The sequence below is a fragment of the Tenrec ecaudatus genome, chromosome 6, assembly GCF_050624435.1.
Source record: "Tenrec ecaudatus isolate mTenEca1 chromosome 6, mTenEca1.hap1, whole genome shotgun sequence".
Lineage (NCBI taxonomy): Eukaryota > Metazoa > Chordata > Mammalia > Afrosoricida > Tenrecidae > Tenrec > Tenrec ecaudatus.
This window is the reverse complement of record NC_134535.1, coordinates 99,517,709-99,523,882: the sequence shown is the minus strand read 5'-3', so window position 1 is coordinate 99,523,882 and position 6,174 is coordinate 99,517,709.

Here is a 6,174-nt window from a genome sequence, read left to right as displayed (position 1 = left end):
TGCCCGGCTGGGTTCTCGGACAGTAAACCTTCCTGGAGTAGAAAGCCCAATCTTTCTGCTGCTGAGTGGCTGGCAGGGTCAAACTGCTGACCTTGGGACCTAACCCAGTGTGTCCCCAGAGCTCTTCAAAACAAAACAAACTCACTTCCACAGGCCCACAACACCTCATTGTGACAGAAAGGCAGGATAGAAATCACCTTGTGAGCTTCGGAGGCTGTAGCCCTCCATGGGAGTAGAATGCCCCGTCCTTCTCCCTGGGGAGGAACAGGCACTAAATGATGCCACTAGAAACAGCCAGGTAACTTAAACCGCGCCCCACAAGTGGGAGGCAGGAAGGGATCAAAAGGGACCTATCTCCTTTGGTTCCCGGGCTCTCTAGATTCCCAGGCCCTTTCTTTCTGGTCATTTTCTCCGTGGAGCTCCCCAGAAACGGCCATTTTCGGTCCTCCACTCTATTGCAGCTTCCCTCTCGGACCTGCAGGCGTTTCAGATGCAGCTCTGGGGGCATGAAACCTTCCTGGGCATTGAACTCTCCTTAGTGGTATACCAATGGGGCCCTTACCAGACCTTCAGGAACAAAATCCTTTCTCTTGGGTTCATTTCTGCTTAGCTGTGAGACTAGTTGTTGGAAAACCCCTTATCTGAGCCAAGTGCTAAGGCCGTCTATAGGGCTCACTTTACAGATTTCTAATTCCTTTTTAAAGATGTCCTGGTTATTGAGAGGAGGTTTCTTGCAAGAGACACTAGACACAGTTGAATTCAGGAGAAAGACATTTATTAAAGTCTTGCCTGTACCAGGCAGACACGAGATGAGATTGGGGTCTGCTCACCCACAGGCAGAATGATTTGGGCTTTTTAGGGGGATTTTGTGGAAGCTGGGGCCAGCAGAGGCTTTGGCCTCTCAAAAGCAGGTTTTGTCTTGGTTCTTTTGGCCTATGCTGGAAGGTGAAGGGGTAAGTTGAGCTATTCTGGGCAGTGGAAGGATGAGTTTTGATTGTTCTGGATTCGTGAGCTAAGCAGATTTTTAAAAAATCATTTTATTAGGAGTTAATACAACTTTTATCACAATCCATACATACATCAATTGTGTAAAGCACATTTGTACGTTCATTGCCCTCATCATTCTCAAAACATTTGCTCTTCACCTAACCCCCTGGCATCAGCTCATTTTTCTCCTACCTCCCTGTTCACCCCCCATGAACCCTTGATAATTTATAAATTATTATTTTGCCATAGCTTGCCCTGTCTGATGTCTCCCTTCACCCACTTCTCTGTTGTCCATCCCCCAGGGAAGAGGTCACATGTAGCTCCTTGTAATTGGTTCCCCCTTTCCAGCCCACCCTCCCTTCACCCTCCCAGTATCACCACTCACACCACTGGTCCTGAAGGTATCATCTGCCCTGGATTCCCTGTGTTTCCAGTTCCTATCTGTACCAGTGTCCATCTTCTGGTCTATCCAGATTTGCAAGGGAGAATTTGAATCCTGATAGTGTGTGTGGGGGGGGGGGGCGAGGGGGGGTACGAAGCATTTAGGAACTAGAGGAAAGTTGTATTTTTCATCGTTGCTAAATCGCACCCTGACTGGCTAGTCTCCTCCCCGAGACCCCTCTGCAAGGGGATATCCAGTGGTCTACAAATGGACTTTGGGTCACCACTCTGCACTCCCCCCCTCATTTCCTATGATAAGATTTTTTGTTCTGATGATGCCTGATACCTGATCCCTTCAACACATCTTGATCGTACCAGCTTCTTCCATGTGGGCTTTCTTGCTTCTGAGCTAGATGGCCGCTTGTTTACCTTCAAGCCTTTACTACCCCAGATGCTATATCTTTTGATAGCCGGGCACCATCAGCTTTCTTCACCACATTTGCTTTTGCAGCCATTTGTCTTCAGCGATCATATCATGGAGGTGAGCACACAATGATAAGATTTTTTTTGTTCTTTGATGCCTGATAACTAATCCCTTAGTGATCACACAGGCTGGTGTGCTTCTATGTGGGCTTTGGCTAAGCAGATTTTTATCTTTCTGTTATCCAGTGCTGCTGGAACAGAAACATAAGTGTTTATCAATTGAGGAGGTTGGACATCAAAAAATTCAGAGTGCTAATGTTCCAATCTACAGTATTTTGACCTACCCCCTCGAGTAATATATGTAATGCCATCTTGCCTTAAAACCATGTCCCCTATAGCCCACTAGTATAACTGGTAGTTTGCTATGTCTTGTGGTAATTTCCCAAATCAAAGTTGGTAGCCTTCAGGTAACCCTCCACCTCTACCCTGTTCCAGCATGTTATTGCAAACTTCATTCAGATACTAAGTATGTACCCTGATCCTGTTTTAGGATGTTATGTAGACTAACACCTCTTTAAGCTGTAATTGGCCTAAATATTAGAGTAGAATGTCTGTACCCCAGCAATTTGGAAAACAGGGTGCAGCTGGAGTCCTGCACCTTGCAGCCAGAAAAACAGGATACAATTTTTGCTTATATATACCCTAACTACTATTAGGGGCCTCAGGGTTTTAAGCAACATTGGTCCTCCGGAGGCTGCCAGCTTAAAAAAGACTCCTAATTTGGATTCATGGCATTATAGTGGTCTTTAATCTCCTGTGGTATGTAACAGTAACTCTAAGAGGAAGGCCTGTTCTCTTTCTATTGGCTCTGCAGGAGAGGGCCTTGTTTATTTTCAATATGTGTGGGTTTAGTGTTCCTTGAGGATTCCCCTGAGTCTTAGCATCATCCACCTTCTCCTGGATCTAGATTTTCAGCACAGGGACCCCAGGTTTTAAGGACATGCTCAGCTCCTGATTCTTCTTGCCTGGTGGTAGTTCGATCTCTTTGTTCTTCTCTTTTATCCTGGTAAGATAAAAGGTAATTCTTGTGCCACACCCCAGGAAAACTCTCCTCACATTAGAACAAGCCTATGGCCTCAGTAGGGATACTACCTCCCTCCCTAATCCTTTACATGTGATTGGCTGATCACATCAGATCACACCATGGGGATGATGACACCATCACATAGTTGACAACCCACCAAGAATGGCCCAGCTGAGTTGACAAATGTTTAGGGAATCCACTTTAATCCATGACAACACAGCAAAAAGAGATGCATATTTTATATTACTTTTTCCTCTAATAGGAACCTAACTCTATCCAATTTCACACTTGAGTCTTTAATATCCAAAATCTCTTCTGTCTAGTGATTGTTATATTTTGTCTGTGATGAAAATAGTAGGAAAATGGAAAAATGCTTCCAAATTATCAATCTATTAAGGGTTATTTAACTAAGGTGACCAGACGTCCTGCTTTGGGCGGGACAATCCCGATTTTAAACAATTTTTCCCAAATCCTGTGGTGTTTTTAAAAAGTCCTGATTTTTGGAAAGAATGAATGACAAGCTAGGGTATACGGTTTTTAGCTGCCATGTGGCTGTTTTGCCAGGATATGAGTTTTATCAATGGTGTTCCACAGGTGTCCCGCTTTACCAATGTTAAAATCCGGTCACCTTAGTTTAACTCAAAAGTCCATATAGACATAAGCCCCATATGAACCCATAAAATACTCCCCAATTGCCCTTTCCTTTTACCCCTTCCCTCTTCTTATTCTGCCTACAATAGCAACCTACTACCAGCCACCTCTTATCCCTCCCAACCTCTATACCTTTGGGACAAGGAATTTGGTTTGACCTTTTGATTCTGATTTCTGAAAGCAAATGCAAACAAAAACAACCTATTACCATCTAGTGAATTGCATTCTGACTCACAGTGCCCCTAGAACTGCTCCCATTGGCTTTCCAAAGCTGTGATCTTTACAGAAGCATGTTGCACATCTTTCTTATGCAGAATGCCTGGTGAATTCAAACTGGCATTTTTGTTTAGCAACAAGTGCTTAACCACTGAACTATCAGTGTGGGGGGAGGTCAGACACTTACAGACATCCTCCCTGAGGGCAGTTAGTCACTAGACTACAGGGTAGGCCTAGCTCCCTGCTACTGGGGACAATAAACTATTCCTCCCTGAGGCCTGTAACCAAGCGGTCACACCCTACCAATAATGGTCTCTATCAGTTGAGCCAGGTAAGAGGCAAAACTGGCTCTGTGACATCCAAAGTTAAGTTGCCATCCTAAATCTAGGCTCCACCCATCTTGCCACATGTATACCCCCAATCCCTCCTCTTCCTATTGCATATATGTCCCTATACCACCCCCTCTCATTACTGTATTACCTATAGCACAACCCCTTCCTGTGATATACGTCCTCACCTGTAATTAGGGGGCTTGCATGTCCCCAGAGAATATAAAAAGCCTGGGCTAGCATTAAAGGGGGCTCTCTCCCTCCACGCGCACCACCAAGCGGGGCTGAGGTGAGCATGCACCATGATTGTGTCTGACTCCATTTATTTCAATACTTCACTTCTATCTCTCATGCTTTCTATGACTTTACTATAAACCTTACTTATTATCGCTGTAGTGATGTGTTAGGGGCTGGCTTCCCCTGACATACCAGGACTTCTTTCCCCCTGAAAACTGTTCAAGCAATTCAGGTGTTCTTTGTTTACAAACTAGCCAAGCAAGTCGGACGGCACTGGCCCGACACTGAGACTAACCTCAAGAAAAGAAGGAAAGGCCTGGTAGTCATGAGTACTCACTGACTGGATTGGTCCTAACTATGCATTAAGGCCAAAGTAAGACGCGTTTATTGAGGTTCCAACAGCCAGAGAACCCAGAACCTTGGCCTACTCTCTCTGGGGGCGGCCCCTGGATTGGTGAGAACATCAGTGACTAGTAGAGGAAGCAGCAAGTCCTTGGGGACAACGATGCTCCCATGTTTGGAACTCTCCCATCTTGCCTGGTGGATCTCTATACTACATTTATATCCTTTCTGTGTATAATAAATGGGAAATGAAAAGTGTAGTAAACTGTTTTCATGAGTTCTGAGTTCTCGTGAAGCACTGAGCTCAGGGAGCAGGGAGAACCAGGGGAGAGAACACGCTCCTCCTTGGACAGTGATCAAACCCTAACTGGAAGAGAGCCCACGGTGTAAGATTAGGGTAAAAGCATGAACATACCACACAGGTGGCAGAATGATGATGTGGGAGAGGGGGAATATGAGGTAGCTTCCCATTTTGGAAATTAGTCTATTGTCAGCTGTTACTCACAATCTCCTATACCCACTTCCCCTCATGCATCCCAAATCACCATTCCTCCAGGAACCCAGAGATAATGTCACAAATGAGACCCTAGTAAATTCTCTTGAAATCTTTGTCCTGAGAAGACTTACATCCATTGGTAAGCACTACCTGAACCTTCATAAAAATCTAGAAGAATTAATAAATCAGTTCAGAGTAATCCTAGCAGCATGCTACCCGCTGCAGCTTAACCTTCACCGCTTCAGTGTATTTATTGGCTAGTGACTAAGGCAGCTCTAGGGTTTAAATGAGCGATCCAAAGAGATGTTGGTAGTTCCCTACGTACAGCGAGGTTCCATGATGATGACTCCTAAGTCAAATACCTTTCCAATGTATTTTATTCTTTTTTAGTTTCCATGTTTATTGCCTTTACCATCAGTATCTTTATAGATTCAGTTGTTTGTTTTTAAGAGTTGAAAACCATACATATAAACTTAAAGCTTCAACAATGCCACTTTCTGCTTCTCTAGTTATATGCTACATGCAGCAAGATTAGATATAAAATAGAGGTCACAACTTGTTAGCGGGACTGCCTGTATTTAGAAAAACCAAATCACTCTTGCAGCTTGCAGGCCATAGGTGTAGAAGATCAACTCCCATACCCTATTCTTCTTGTATCCCCTTCTAAAATGGATTGTTGCAAAGTTCAACATTCATCAGTATTGATATAAGGCAGAGGTGTGCAAATAACTTGGAAAACTGTCCTGGCCTTCTTTTAGATAACTGGCATTAGATAACAGAGTTGGTGCTACCCACTTGTTTGGTTAATACATTGAAACATGGAACAGGGACGCCAAGCTTCATTGATACCTTGCTCCAACTGAGCACTGACAACTTGGCAAAAAAAAAAATCTTTGAATCTATTCTCCAGATCAAACAATCGGAGGAAATGGTGGTATAAGGTTCAACGTGACCTGCTTTGGCCACCCAGTGAGGAAGGAAAATCCAGTTCCACACCAGGCCAGGGCAAGACATGCTCTGTGAGGTCT